The following is a 17,203-nucleotide window of genomic DNA, read 5'->3' on the forward strand; positions in this document are numbered from 1 at the left end:
CACCAAGCTGCTTGGCGATGGTCTTGTAGCCCATTCCAGCCTTGTGTAGGTCTACAATCTTGTCCCTGACATCCTTGGACAGCTCTTTGTTCTTGGCCATGGTGGAGAGTTTGGAATCTGATTGATTGATTGCTTCTGTGGACAGGTGTCTTTTATACAGGTAACGAGCTGAGATTAGGAGCACTCCCTTTAAGAGAGTGCTCCTAATCTCAGCTCGTTACCTGTATAAAAGACACCTGGGAGCCAGAAATCTTGCTGATTGATAGGGGATCAAATACTTATTTCCCTCATTAACATGCAAATCAGTTTATAACTTTTTTGAAATGCGTTTTTCTGGATTTTTTTGTTGTTATTCTGTCTCTCACTGATAAAATATACCTACCATTAAAATTATAGACTGATCATTTCTTTGTCAGTGGGCAAACAAACAAAATCAGCAGGGGATCAAATACTTTTTCCCTCACTGTATAAAGAGACATACATATACACTCACACAGTATGTGAGACAACAACTATCCAGCAAACAACATTATTTATGCCTGGTCATGTAATTGTAAAGTTTTAAATCACTTTCAGGCTTTTTACTGTAATGTCATTCACTGATGTCAAAAAACAGTGGAACATGTGAAACATGGTAGAGTCTGATAGTAATGCCGAATGGCAGAAGCCCAGTAAAGCACTCAATATTTCAAGTAGTTTTATAAATGACAAGAAATACCTAAAGGCAAAGGCAAAAAATCACACAACATGCTTTGGAACAAACTAGAACTGGGAAGTCAGTTCAAAAATAAAAGTTTTATGAGATGTCATAAATTGTATCTACTGTTCCAGTAAATAAAGGTCAACTTTGTTCATTTATACACACACATCGAAACAAGCAAAAACATCTGGGGGAGGCCTTCGTCCAGCAGTGGATCGATAAATGCTGCTGCTGCTGATGATATATAGATAGATAGATAGATAGATAGATAGATAGATAGATGCATAGAGATGGGTGGATGTTTTTTTAGGAACATCTTTATCGTGTATAATTTAATAAATATCAGTCATAGTTACAATCTTAGCATGTTAGGTGTAAAATGACAAACGAGTTATTGGCGAAAAGGTGAAGTAGACAAGTATACAAATGGCCCAGGTTTTGAATCAATAAATGGATTGGGCATCGTGATACAGAACACCGAGAACTGTCCGTCAAGGGCTTTTTGACTTCATTGATGTTGGGAACCCAGAACTCTCTCGGGTCTCTGAGGGAAGTCTAGTGGAGGGACTTTGAAGAGCCACAACATATACCATTTGTTAAAACAGAAAAATTGCAAGGGGAGTAATTGAGAGTTGAAGCAGCGGCTCTTTGAAGAAAGTTAAGATAAACAGAGCCCAAAGATTTCTGAAATCTGTTTTTCTTGTGAATGCTCTCTTCTGATTACTTGATTGCGCTGGGGGCTACAGAGAAATCTGATTGCGTAAAATTATACACAGTAAACTTTTGATTGTGTGGGATCTTGGATGCTTGATGCAGCCATTGATGGAAGGTTATCAAATTTGGCTTCGATGATTTGAAGGCAGGAGAAGTGCCAAACTTAATTGTAATCAGGCATTTGGAACTCGATGAGTCTTCTAGATCCCTTGCTGTGTGTTCTTTCTTTCTTTAACAATGTGATTAATTAATTATAGCCCTTTTGATATAATCCCAAATTCTTAATTCTCCACTAAATAAAAGTTTTTCAGCGGCATTTAATTCTGAGGTGCAATTAATAATAATACAGTTCATTTTATTAACCACTTCAAACAGCCTAGGTTACAATAAAGGTACTATATTAATGGATTTGATTGATCTCTGTGTGACTTCCACCTCAAATGCATGCACTCTACAAATAAGACTTTGTGCTGTTAGTTTAAACTGTGTTATTTCCCATTTGTAGTGATTCATAATTCTCACAATTTGTTCTGAACTGCTTGGTAGTAAATCCATAATCTTACCTTCATATTGCATTGAGTGAGTTGGGATTTAACAGAGTTTCAAGATGGAAATACTGGGAATACAGTTAAAAAGACAGGCCTCCCAAAGCTTAGATGCTTATGTGACTGTATTACTCAGAAGAAGGGAGTTCATTAAATCATCTAGGTATCACAATATTCAGTGGTTGATCAGTTTAATTCATTATTAAGTTTCCGTCACACAACAATTCTCTCGGTTCATAAGGTTCCTACCTAGAACTGTATTACATAACAGTGATGTTGCGAACAGGACAGATGTTGACAGATGTTATAAGGAAATACATTTGTGTCTTGCTTTTCTGTCATAGAAATAATACGGACATTTCCCCAATATATACAACAGCTCTCCTATATATTTTACAGTAACCAAATTTACTTTTGTCCAGTTTCCCCAGTTAAAGGGGAAAATAATTCCAAATGTACATCTTTTTCCTTATTATATGTGAAAAGGAAGGCCGGGGATAAAGGTACCAACGTATGCTTAAGGAATTCACTTTACTTGTTTGTAAATCTTCAGACATGCTTGCGGTCAAATTTTTTATGTTACTTTGTAATTTGATTAAAGGTTTTTGTGCCTCACAATGAAAAATAAACAGATACATGATGGCATCTGTCACATTTCACCAGCTGTGTAATGTTGTCAACTTTAGTTCCCACTCAGAAATGCAAGGTGGCTTTCAAGAAAATATGTGACCCTCTTGCACTCTTACTTTCAGGTACCGAGATGAAAATGTAAATGCTGATTGGAAAAAATGGGCAGGTCCAGATGGTTTTGTGTTTACTTGCAAGTGTAAGACCATGGTTTAAGCTACAAAGCTTTCAGACTGGGTTCTGTGAAGAGTTTCAGAGGAACCTGGAGGCATCTTTAAAGCTTTTAACAAGAGTCAACATCTTCCAAATTCCAAATTGGGTTATTTCCTATCTGTTCTCTTAAATATCCTGTTATATTTCTCTCTGCCTGTAATTCATTGCTGTAGTCATTGTGAATCTATGCAGTCTAATTGCTTCAGAATAAACTCTGAAACACTTTTGTTTGGGGTTGCACAGTCCATTGGCGAAGCAACACTTTATTTTCCTTTGTCATTTCAATTAAGTTAAAGGAAATTCAAACTGATTATATGCTTCTGAATCAAAGTAGCATTGAAATACATGAGCTATTATTTCCTCTGCTGCTTATAGCTCGTGCAATTGTTGGGTTAGAAATGCCAACCGAAACATGGCGGTTGGCACACATTGACAGAATCATTCAGGAGATCAGTACAGCCCCAGAGAATTTGGTGATGCACATTTGTGTATATTAAGCTTCTATGCCCATTTTAATGGTGTGTCCAATATTCAGGGTCTGCACAGGACACTAAAGTCAATTTACAAGTAAGGAACGACTCACTTTTTAACACTTTTGAAGAGAAGAACCCTCTTTCGGTTGAAACGCTGCAGTTCTATTATGAGAGCAGCTCACTACACAGTAGATAAGCCGGAAACCAAGGAATTACACAGCCAAATAAATCAGAGGGGGATCATTTAGGTAGAGCTGACAGAGAAAACCTCAACTGGAACTTAGCCAGGGGTATGAGAACGTGTGTAATCACAATTTGTCAGGACCTCGGTTAAACATTTCATGTGGAAAACGTTTGTTGCGGTAGACGTTCAAAGTTGTTCAAATGTCTCTGTTCTTAATTCCAGGTTGACACTACTGTCTTCCATTCCTGTTATTTTTATTTTCTCAAAATAAGGCAACATATCGTGGGTTTTCTATGTATCTTGTTTCATCACCTCTCTGTGTCAAAAAGCAACATTAACTTATTTCATGAGCCTGATGAATGTACCGCTTTAATTGTAAGTACAAAACTGAGGCAGAGAGGAGGATAATTTGCAAAAGCCTGCACCATAACTAGCCTTTCAGACCTTCTTTTGCCTGTTAATTGTGCAAATGGACAGATTGCTGGCTTTAAATCAGAGATCTGCATAGGTGAAACAGTAAGTGCACATTTAGGGCCGGCTGTAATGAGGAGAGCCAGATTTATGGCAAAAATTAGAAAGCGTCTTTAAGTTTTAATGAAGAGTATCTGGCGGCTGAAACAAAAGAGCTTAAGGCTAATCAGTTTCAATACTGTAAGCAAGCCCAGTTTAAACTTGTTTTATTAGCTGGTGATACAGTGTCTTTGCTTTCCCCTGATCATGATAGTTTCAGTGGGGGAAGGCAGCCAGTTTTGTGAAGTGTCAGCACTGGGGCTATTCGTGAACAACAACACTTTGGGCACTTTCTTTAGAGAGCATTCCTCTAGCGCCACACAACTTTAAGCCACCTGCAGAACTTGTAATAAAACCATCAGAAATGAGTGAAAGTGGGGGAAAAAATATGAAAGAAAATGTAACACAGATGTCCAAATAAGACTGCGAGTGATTAATTCTGCTGAGATTAGTTGGGAGCAGCAATCTCAAGCAGCAACTTTCCCAGGACAGGAAAAAAAAAAAAAAACTCCCACTTTTATTACTGGCTCGGATTGTCATCAGAAATTAATTTTCTGTCTGTGAAGGACAAATTGAATAGTAGCATATGAAATAAAACAGGAGGGAACAAGAGAGCGTCTGTTTTTCCACTTTTTTTTTTTTCCCCTCTTTTCTTATTTTTTTGTCATCCTCAGCCTCTTACATCTAAGCGATCCGGAGTGTTCAAACTTAAATTAAGATCGGTGGCTAGATAAACAGTTAAAATTGGTTCCCATGGCTACCTCTAACACATAGCCATGATTGCATTATAATCCTGCAGTAATCAAGTCTAAATGAAAGAAAGATGATAAGGGTGCTATTTTCAGTTTTTCGGTGCTGATTTTTATTACCTCCCAATCAGATCAGCTCTGCAATCCCTTTCATTAGTTTGTGACCATGGCAGTGTTTGTAAAAACATTGTAATAATAAGGTCTAAAGAAGTGATTAGGTAGCTTTTGTGAGATGGCTTTGCCAGGGAGATTTTCAAGTCGGCATTTCCTAGCAGAAGAGGAATTTTCAGTGACTTCTTTTCACATGGAACTCAAATAATAATCGTAAAAACAAGCAGAAGACTTGTGCTTATTAGATCAGCATTATTTTGCATATTTTGTGCTGATTTTTGGTGCTGCATCGAGAAGACCCATTAATAGGTTTAACATTTGTTTTACTTCCTAGTAACAAAGTTTATGTTGCTTAAAGCTTTTCGTTTTTCAATGTAACAATCAAGGAAAAAGAAAACCCCTTTTCAGCTATTTTCATATATAGTTTTCTGCTTTTACAAAACAATATACAGTTTTTAAGATGATTGTTTCTCGGTTAGGAGGAGAAGGAACCATGAAGTGGCGATTACATATGTTATTAAACTTCCATTTATCTACCTGCTGGTTAATGTTAATTTCCTTCACTTCAAACAAATACAACCCCATCATTGCATGTTTTATAATGTTGTGTAAACAGTGGCATGCATTGCTGCTTTGTGTGTCTGTTTTTAATTACTTTTCTCCAGTTTGTCTAAGACTTTACTGGACTACATCATGTCATCACTGTTTTCTACACATCTGAAAACCAGAGGCTGTTTTCTTAAAATAAATGGGATATAAATAAATGGACTAAACAAGCATTTAGTTACTTGATCTCTGCCCTTTGCGACTATTCTGTCATAATGCAAGTAACCAAATTGACTCAGTAAAACTATTTAGATGTCCTATTCTGTACAGAGATAAGAACATAAAATGGAAAATGTAATTTGTCTTTCCCCAAGCTTCACTCATATTTCACTTGTACACTGATAGGCTACATTTCTTGGATCTGAATTTATACTGCATTTAATTTGGATTGCTTCCACCCGAAAAAGTATTTGTAGTACAGTAGAGCAACATTTTCTATTTGGATCCTCACCCTACATTTCCATTAGTGCTGGAAATCTCACAATATGCACCGATTATCATTAAGCAATTCAAATTAAAATCTTGCTAATCAACATTATCTTCAGCCATTGTGGATGTGTTACTGGGTGAAGACCCCCCTAAGACTCTTCCATTAACTTTTGTGTTCAGCTTTGCTTTCCTTATTTTCTTTAACCTTGTTTCTACAAATGTAATGATCTAATCTTGTAGATTTGGAAGAGAACCTCTTCTTGCAGTATCTTGCTCTGTATCCAAGCCATTTCAAGCACATTCTCTTTACCCCTTCTTATTGCAAACCTCTTTCAACGTGTCTTTGGGCTGTCTGATGTTTTTGTGTAACTGCTGCATTCACAGTGCAAGTTTCTTCTGCCTGGGTTAATACGAGCAGTACGCATGTCTTTCAAAGTACAAAGGCACTTTCCCCTTAATCTTCCAAAAGCACTTCAGCCCTTTATGGATCTTGTTTATATCAGACATCTGGTTTTCAGCTGATGACATTAACTGACCCAAATTCACATAGTGGTTGTCCTCTTCTAGCTGATTCATATTTGTTTGCATATGGATATTTATTTGAGGTAGGTGAAGGAGCAGTTGTAATTATAATTCGTCATTGTTTCTGAATCCACGGATTCTGCCAGGGAAGAGTCAAAAGTTTGAGGTATCACTCGATATTTTCCACTCTGTAACAAAGAAGTGTATTTACTCGATGGGTGCAAAGTAACAGGATGTCTTCCTGGACTCTTAAGTTTTCCAATATTGTCAATTTTCCTTTTCTCCTTTTTTCCTTTCCCTGTAAAACTCCAGAAAGAAGTCAGTGTGTTTATTTGCTAGAGCTGGGCTCTTGTACATACGTCCTTTAAATGTCCACACCTGAAGAATAAGATGCTCTGTCTGACTAAACTGTGACATAATACATGAAATATTCAGATGACCTTATGAAACGTAATCATGTGTAAAGCAACAGCCATAATGAAAGATTAAAAATCACATGTCGGGATAATAAACTGAAAAAACTGAGATGATTGTAGAGATTAAAAGATAAGTGCTCTTGGTGTCCCTGTTCCTGCATTGTCTGTCTGTATTTGAGCTGCTCAACCAAATGCATTTCCCCGTGATCCAGATTGAGATAGGATGCCGGAACATGTGTTTCCTATTTGGCAAATAGCAAATTGTAATTGCTGCTTGCTTAATTGGGATTTACTCATAACAACAGGTAATGCAAATCAGACTCTGCTGTTTAAACGCTGTTAATGAGTTTAAAAGGACTTAATGGAAAGCAGAAAGTTTTCTCATTTGCAATGTTAACCTCAGTGGGAGCTTAAGCCTGTGTGTGTACTTTGAAGGGGGAAAAATCAGTATGAGACAGTTGATAAAGGAGAAGACTTCACTGTCCTTTCCAACCCTATCAGCTCTGAAGACTCTGGTTCAAACATGACTCAGTCCAATCAGTTTACAAGTAAGCCAACTTAAAATCTAGATACTTTGGTCATTGGAATGAGTAGCAAATGACTGCTGTGCATGTCAACTGATTTGCTGGTGCTGTCCTGTGACTAGACAGAGGATGTGTGTTTCTAGTACAGTCTAGCTCTATATAAACACATTAATTGATTACAATTCTTCAAAGAATCTAGCCATGCAACAAACCTTTATTTTTGGAATACATTTCAATTTTTAGAGCAATTTCAAAAGCTTCAGTGTGCAGGACAATGTACAAGTCAGCAGCGTTTATCTTCCATCATTATCTGGCATCTGCAGATTACAGGCCCTTGTAAAGGGTATTTATAGCTTTGCTCTAAAATTGTCATCCTCAAATGTCTTCACGGCATAAGTTTGTCTCCCTCAGCGTGGCTTTAATCTTGTGTTTTTGCTTTCTGCTGTTTGTCCTCTGCTTTGGGTTGCTTTTTTCTTGGGCTTTCAGAAAATAAAAATCCATCAAACATAAAAATGTGTCTCGTTTGGGTCATATTTGTAGATTATTAATTATCTGTAGACAGATAATCACGAAGTGAGCACTTTTTTCTCCTTCTCTCTGTACAAGAAAATAAATAAAAACACTAATGAGCTCAAAAGTGTTTAAGAAAATATGTACAAGGCTGCCATGGCCAAAGGTCTGTTTTACAATGTGTTCTGCCATGCAGGGATTAAGATATAGCTTGTAAGGGTGTTGAGTGAGGGGACGGAGCTCAGGAAAGTATGAAGTTCAAAATTAGGAAAAATAACCAATTATAAAAATGCACTATATTAACATAACTAATGGGAAAAGCCTCACTCCGATGGCAATGGATTGTACCAGAGCTCATGTGTTGTGTTGTTTTTTTGAAGGACACCAAGACCACTAATACATATTTTGAAAGTCTGGACAGCAACTGTCAACATTCATAGAATTTAATGGTGATGGCTCATACAGCTACAAGCAAGAACAAAAACACATTGTCACATAGCATGACAGACACTGTTTAAGTCTGCTAAGCCTCCATATGAATCAAAGAGCGAACATGTAGTTCAAAATACTATACGATGCAAGGTAAACAAACTCTGAATGGAAAACGTATAGCAAATGCTTTCATTTTATGCAAGATCAATGATCTTTAGCTTTATGTAGATCAAATCCTTGATCTTGGGTAATTGGAAAACATTTCATTTCCTTTGGAGCATCATACATAAGTAGGTGGGTACAATATGTTTTTCAGCTTAGCCACAATGCCATAGAATCTTGTTTTGATCATCTAAAACAGCAACTAAAGACGTGACCACAGATACCAATTTCTCCTGCTGCACTTCAAGGTTAAGAGCAGTCATTTAGGTCAAGGTGTGCCTATACCCTATTATCTACATATTGAGCAGTTTCTTTTCTCTTTTTTTAATTTGTTCTTATACTTTTGGTAATAAAGTGTACATAGATAATTATCAAAGCAGTAAGACCCAATTATACTTGTCTTGTTGGTTAATCAAACTAATCATCTAATGCCATAAGAAACCATTATTTTTTTGTAAGGTTTACTTTTCCAATCACCTTCATTATCGTTTCTCCTTTGTGTTAGATCCTTTTGTGTCATATGCAACATTTTTTTTTTTTTAACCCAGGCACACGATGGTTTAAATGCATGTCTTGCAGAGTTTTGACCCCCGAGTAAATGATTTTTCTTTTTTCTTTTTTTAATACCCTTGTGTGTATGTGTGTGTGTTTTTTTAAATGTAGTAATTAAATTAATATTGATCCTTCGCAAAATTTCCTTGTTGGAAAACTACCAGATCAACATTCTGAGCAACAATGCTGTGTTTTTAAGACAGACACAAAGATATCTTAAAGGGTTTGTGTGTTTCTCACATAGAAAATGAAATGAAGAGATGTTTCTGTCAGGTTCAGCAATAAGTAAACAGACTTATGGTAGTGTGCCCCTTCGGGTTATTTTCATACGACAATTATGCTTATTGTAACAGAACAAAGTGCAAAAATTCAATTTTACAGTCGTGGTGGAAGCGGCGCTCTCCTTCTAAACGGTCCGTGTGTTTCGAGGGAAGGGCATAATTTTTGTGCATCGTGGCGCACTTTAAGATCTTTATGAGCAACTTTTCAGTTTCCAGAAGCAATCCTTCATCCTGATTGAGCCGCTTTGTAACGCAAACTCATAAATGTATGCACCACCGTGTCTCTGCGTTTCACTTGTCCAAACCATTCAGATCATCAACTGAGTGTCTTGTCTTATTATGCTATTAGGGGTTGTGTGTAACAATGAGAGATAGAAAGACAAGAAAAGAAAAAAAACATCTCCTCTTCTGCATTTTGCTTCTTTGTGGCGCTCCGTTTTAAAGGACTTTATATTCCCGGACATCAGAGCTTTAGCCTCTGAGAGATCACTACCATGAGAGCCCATCAGAACAGAAAGGTTTCCTTTTCTCCGCCCCAGACAGTGTGTCTCTGGCAGAAGAATACAGCCCATCAGAAGTGTCTGCAGGTTGTCAAAGAGAGCCCGGCCAGGGGACACCCTCGGGCTGTCACGGCCAACAACAGGAGCATCTGTAGGGTCCTGCCATCACTCAGCCCGAGGAAATGATCACTCAGTGCCCCCCGTGTTCCCGCCGTGCGCCGCTCGGCTCGCAGAGAAGAGCTTCTTTATTCAAGGACAATATCTCCCTTTCATAGCTCGGCATAATCTGCATTAAAGACCCTAATAAATCATATTTTCCCATCGTTTTTCCCCCCCTTACAGCTCACAACAACAGGAATGCCAGTAATGAGGCGGAAGGCCTAGGGATGTCACCCAGTAGCTTAGAAGCCCTGCCAGATTACAACCCCCTCAGATCTTGGGAAGACTCGGCAAACGGGCCTACACTGCTTCTCCTGGGTCGCTCATGAATTTGTGTTTTTTTTTTTTTAACCTTAGGCTTTGGCATCTTGAGTCACAGTTTTGAAACCCAACTCTTCCCTTAATCCTTTTTCCCCTTTCAATGCTCTAGCATGTTTTTAATCAACTTTTATTTTTCTATACCTAAGTGCAAAATCATTTCTACCAATTAAAGGGTTATGGAACATCCTGAGATTTTGTTTTTAATAGCAATCTCATTACTTACCCCAGCTGCTCTCTGTTTACTAACTAATTCCTGCACAGTTCTCTTTAAACATGATGTGAATTGCTTCATAGTTTTGGCTCTCAAGGTTGGGTTTTGCATCACGGTTACAGGCCCTCTTACCTATACTATGAGGTGAAACAGCATGCTACAGCATGCTAGGTCCAAAGACTCATTTTCAAATTTTAAGCAGATTTGTAAAATTCATGAGACAACAGACATTTACAGGCATTTCTCCTTCATACAGAGATGGACTGCTCTGCTGATGACAGGTTACAGTTTTTCATTCCTTCACCGTAACGTATGGTTTCGAAAAAAGATCTCAGAAGAGGCTGACTTTCCTATCTTCTGCATTAACAAGCAGGCCAACCGTTCACCATGGAGGCGAAGTCTTATTTAGTTTTTGAATGACCTGAAACAAATATTTATTTACTTTTACGGTACAAGTGATTGATCTCTCTTAATGGACAACAAATACATGTTTTTCTCTACCTGAACTTTGGTATTTTGTAGATGGCATTCTGACAGCAGCCACACAAGCAGGAGTTTCTTGTTACCTTTCAAACATGTAACACTTTCATTCTCTCGCCTCCTGACTGTGGGTAGACGAGAGGGGGGAAGAGAAAAAAAATCAAATTACTACCTTTCATTGAAAATGTAAAATCTCTACATCTGCAAAGTCTTTTAAAGTTAATTATAGGCCAGGGCTGGAACAATTGTGCTGAGCGTTCACTGACTAATATGGATTATTAGACAAAGCATCCGTAGCCATGTTCCCGCTAATCTAAACATGCCATCTTACGAAATTAATGCAATTAGGTTATCTGCATCCACACACCAATTAAAGTGTGTGCTTAAAAACTAAGAATTGATGAGATCCCCATTAACAAAGTAAACCTTTTTTAGGGGGATCTACAGTTAACGATGGCAGCATTGTGCACTTCAGAGCTTGTTATTGTAAATATAAAGGGATAAAAGCAGTCCTTCACTGAAGTAGGTCTAGTGCAGTGAAATATGCACCCAATTAAAGCTATGGGTGTAAGAGGCTAATAAAGTGTGTGTGCCTACAAGATGCTGCGTCCTAATGAATCTCGGCTAATTTGCTTTGACTGATGAATTTCAGCGTAAGTTGTAGGGGTTGAATAATTATTAAATTTATCACAAGACATAGCGACTCATTAAGGATTGCCGAGGTTTTCATTAGAGCAATGTTGTTCTAAAGGAACACATGGGCTGATCAGCATAATTATGGCGGTACAAAAGAAACAGGGAAAGGTACTGTTTGATGGTGGCGGATCCTGGAGTTTTCCACTGTACCGTTAACATATGCTCTCGTCTTTAAAGACCAACAGGGGACGGAAGGTCGGGCCGTATGCATTGAGCCCAAGAGTACGAGGGGGTCCATGTCTTGAAGAGTAAATCTCTATTTCACAGTTGTTTTTAAGGAAACGAGAGGAGACTTGTCATCTGTATTTCTTTGGGTTCCCTTATTCGCTTAATTTCATGTATTGATGTTGGTTAAATTTAGGAAGAATCACATTATTGCAATGGAAAATGGATATTAAATGATCACACTTTTCTGGAATTAAATTAAGTATATTAATATCCATACTGTTTCAAAATGTTCAATTAATTCAGAGGCCTTTTCCTACTAGGTACTTAACATATTTACGTTTGCATTTACCACTGTGTCTTATTTTGCTGTATATCGGATAGAAAAAGGCTGAATTTTTAATGCAATTTCCTTCTGCTTTGGGTCCCTCTCTCCCTCTCTACGATTTCTAATGGAGCTGTCTTAACATTTGTTCTGCTGTGTCTGTTTTTCAAGTCCAGGGTGCTTTTTATTAAGGTGTTATTGATTTGTATTTAATTAAACTCGCACTAATTTGCTCTGGACTGACATGAGATTGATCAAGCCAATCAATAACATCATATTAAAAAAAATGTGCCACGGTTTGAAAGCTGAAATGGTGTAAAACTGCACATTTCTTCCAAAACATGCTGTTTGTTGCTTTTAAGTGTCACAACCTGATGCTGAAACAGTAGATTATGCTAGGGAGGAGGTAAGGTGTATGTTGCACAAACTGAAGTAAACTCTTCTGAAAAACATGCAGATGCAATCATAGAAATTATTTAATTCCTCGATTTGATTAAATATAGTTTAAATCTGACCAATTTAAAGTTTAAACGAATAGAGATTTCATTGGTCTAGTTTTAAAGTTGTATGTATTACAATGTTTTCTTTCTAATGTTATACCACTTAAGTGAAAGTAAAAGTTTTGTTTCTTTTTAAACACTTTGTTCATAAAATTAGCATTCTTTTACCCCATAAAAGTATCCGTATTAGCTATACAGCAATACTTTCTAAATAATACTTGCCACCAATGTAGAATTCACAATATAAAGCAGAGGATATATCCCGGCTAGACATTGTATTCACAGACCAGTGGAATTGAGCTTTTTTACAATTGACTAAAGCCCAGACAAAGGAGTATTTCAAGCTTCTGTAGCCTCCTAATGCATATCCTTAAATTGCCAGCGTCATTAGTCTTTAAATTTAAGATGGGACCTACTGACTGATAGTGAAAACTATAGCCATGTTCGATAAGACACAGTGACCCTTCCCACAGAAACACTCCGAAACCCTGTCTGTCCGAAACCTCGATCCCTCTTTACAGGAGGCGCAGTAGATGCAATTCTTGCTTGATTGGCGATTATGATATGCTTATCTGCCTCATTATGCAAGACTATTCACATTAGGAGATTTGCGTATTTAAAAGATTGGAATTTTCACTGAAGCCTGCCTCCTTCCACTCAGTTTGATGTCAGAACTATTTTGAATGTTCTCCATCGGCAGATTATCGTAAACTAATCTCGCCTCATCATCGGCCTTGGCTAAAATAATTTCTTTCTTTCTCTAGACAACTGCTTACATACACACACGTGCACACATGTTAGCTTGTGTTTTCAGAATAAGACTTTTTTAACAATCTAGGTCGACTGGACAAATAATATGTTCATTTTGAAGACCTACTTTAGATTGAAAGACTCACCACAAAATAATAATAAAGCAGCAGTTACATTTAGTACAGTAGATATCTCCTTTATGGGTTCTTCATTATCTATTTTTAATTTGTTATTCCACAAGTGACTTAGTACATAAGAGAGTTTATTCCCAAGATCATTGTAAGGCTGCGGATTTTGAAGTCCTACCCTCAGTGAAGGTAATCGTCTGTAAATATAGTAGGTAGCTGATGAGATAAGAGCAACAAAAGCACCAATGTCTACCAAGTCAAGTGGTTTGGGGGTAGGGGTGAAGGGTGGGCTGTTGACTCCTGTCCTCTTCCTCTCTGTAAAGAATTGGCCTGTGAAAAACGACAGGGACTGCATCTTAGCTGGTATGTTGCACTAAACAGGATACCGTGTTCAATTAAAACTTTTGAAAACCAAACCGCCAGAGAAAATTGCTTTGAGAGGCTGAAGGTACTGAATAATTCAAGTAACAATATCCTGTATGTATGCTGCTTTTAATCCAGTTTTAATACATTTTTATATTAATCAAGTAAACTAGCTCCCTATTGCTTCTGGAACTTCAATCGCTATTATATACCAAAGTTAGGGTTGAGGTTGAGGTTGGAAGACCTAAATAGACTCATGTATCATTAAAAGGCCCAGACCCCCAGGCATGTATTTTGTATATGAAGCAAATAAGGGGTTGTGATATTGTAGTGTAACCTTTCAGCCCCGCTTCAACATTTAAATAGTGATGCTCAGCGTTAGCTCTTTCTTTCATCAACAGGGATTGTAATCATAATACAACCACTCCAAAAATGCTACAGGACAACAGACAAGCACAGAGAGCAGGAAATGGGAAACCTTATTTCCACAGCGGTCCCTGAAGCCCCCTTTCGTTATTTGCTTCTATCATTACAAAAAAGAAGTAGAAAAAAAAAAAAAAAAGTAATTTTTTTTGGCCATTTACGAAAGCTCATTAACGACAGGGAAGAACAAACAAAGCTTCTCCTTCGAGGCCTCCATTCAAAGTCATTTCATAATTCTCTCTGTTTTAATAGTTGAGATAAATTAATTATTCCTTCGTGAAAACAGCATTATTCGCATTCTTTTTTTTTTAGGGGGGGATGTGGAGAACAGAATTAAACTGAAATCAAGGTGGAATAAAACTGGCTGAAGGGAAATTAGAAAGTGTTGCAGTCTGTGTGGAGCAAAGACAATTAAACCACTAATATCTGAAACAGGAGTGTGTTTAAAAAGTGAATGTCTTTTCAATAAAGCCAGAGGCAAGACATAATAATATGCTGTTTTGGTGTCAATAAGACCTTCTGCTTGGGAACCACAGTGTTTGAAAGTCCCATACTTTTGAATACCACATGGGGGTGGGGGCAGGGGGAGGATATTCTCCTCCCTCTTTCTTTTGAAAAGCAAGATAATTCAGCTGTTATATATACAATTGTTGTCTTTATTTTTTTATTAAGAAAGAACCACAAGATATAATTTTTTAAGTAGGTCTCTGAAGTCTTAAATGCTACCTAAGGTTGCAGTTTTTAATTTCACAGAGTTAATGTCAGATTAGAGAGACCTGGGTTTGGACATGGCATTATCTGAAATCATTTTCAGAGTTACATATCCATGCTGTTTACACAGCAAACATGAAATGGATAACTCACAAGTACTGCTGGGAAGAGACATTTATACACGCCATAAAACAAACACAAAAATGATGTTGGATCGGAAAAACAGGGCGATTGGCATTGATGTTATTCTTGTGAATTCAAGACATATTTTCAAGTCACTGAAGAGGTTCAGTTCTTTCACATGCTTGGCATTATAGGATTATTGATGTGTTTTACAAAATGCAAACAAACCCAACAAATAAAATGTGGAAAAGATGGAAATGTATACTTTTTTTTGTATCAAATTGTTTTTTATTTGAAGTTCACAAGAAACATCGGGATTAGGATAAAGTCAAATCTACAGGCTCGAGTCTTAATGTGAATGAAAGCAATGATTGTAAACATAATTATTAATACTCTCGGAGCAAAAATGTGGTTTCTGACGTTTCCCACAAATTATGCCAAATTCCCCGAGGCCTCTGACCAAGTTAACACTCCATGTCCATTTCTGTTTTCAATATTGTTACATACACTTAACAAGACGAAACAACAAGCTCCCTGAAACCCTCTGGACCTGCTGGGGAATACGGCCACACTAACGCTGGCCATTGTCAACGTGAGTATCACTGTTCATATAATTACTCATTTAAGGGCCTTGGAGATGTTTTTTCTTTATCTTTACATGAGCAGGCAGCTACTGACAGAACAGAATGTCTAAATTAAATTAAAGTAACATATTTAGGCAGTTCATTAAATTTTATTTATAAAAATGAATGTATACATGAATACATATAAAGACTGACAATGTGGAGCATTATGTTTCATTACAAATGTGTGTTTAACCTGCTAAACGCGGCAGCCATCACAACGGGTTTGGAATTAAATGTCTGAATGCACTTGATACAGTGCCTCTTCTAATTCAACTGAGTGTTTAATTAGCAAATAACATCCTTGGTTCTATACCAAAACAATACGGAGACAAGAGGCAATAAAAAAGTAAAACTACATGTTCATTTACAACTGCTCAGTCAGTACTGCTAGTCAGGTACACGTTTTTTCTTTTTCTTTCTCTTTTTTTGGTTGTTTAGGTTTTTTTTTGTTTTTGTTTTGACAGTTTAAAATATGAGCACCCTCTTGACATGGTGTCATTCACGAAGTGCAAATGACTGTCAATGCTTACTTAAACATAGAAGTGATAGGCAGCGTGTAATAAATCTAGCTTCTTGCTATAAATTCTGAAAATCCAAACAGAAATTATCATGTTGCCACCGGTCTGTCATATCAGGCCTTGCTTGCGATGACTTATAATCCATAATTCATTTCTTGACTGACGTTCGAGGATCACTGATATAGTAATAACAGAAATATTTACTGCAGGGGTCAACACTAGGAGCACCCAGATGGATTTTCAAAATAGTGATAAACTTCAATTGGATGGAACATTCTTATTTTTTTTTTTTTAAGTAAAGTATATATAATCAATAAGACATCACACTTTAATTTCTATAGGTCTTGTTTTGAAGTAGGCCTGTGAGGGTGTCACCATGCATACAGATTGGTCTTTTTACACAGTTGATAATGTATTAGGAGTGTAATAACTAAAACTATACACTGGCAGGTTAAATTTATTAGATATGTTTTATCCACTCGCATTGGAACTGGAAAGAAAACAACCAAAACAAAGTTCAGGCCATGATTGAGTGTTGCAATGCAAACGCATGTGCGCCTGCTGGCGTGCAGTCCCTGAGGACCAGTGCATAAACGAGACGCTGTGTCTCAATGGAGACATCCCGGTGTGTGAAAGTTTTTAAAAAGGTCACTTTTGGAAATAAAAATAGCGTGCATTAAGCTTTTTGATTCGGCAGCTTAATCATGCATATTGCATATACAGCACATTTATTAAAAAAAAAAAAAACAACAACCCAACAACACACCAACATACAGTAAGGTTCAGTCTAACCTCCAGTACAGGTAACACAGCTTGCAACTCAGTAACTGTTTCATTTTCATCGTCTGCTCGTCTTGATAGAATTGAGTTATATACGTTAATGAATTGACTTGATTATTTCACTTTTTTATTAGGCTAGGTTTAAAATATTTCTGAACACTTAT

Source organism: Amia ocellicauda, chromosome 19 (genome assembly GCF_036373705.1).
Source record: "Amia ocellicauda isolate fAmiCal2 chromosome 19, fAmiCal2.hap1, whole genome shotgun sequence".
In the NCBI taxonomy this organism is placed as follows: domain Eukaryota; kingdom Metazoa; phylum Chordata; class Actinopteri; order Amiiformes; family Amiidae; genus Amia; species Amia ocellicauda.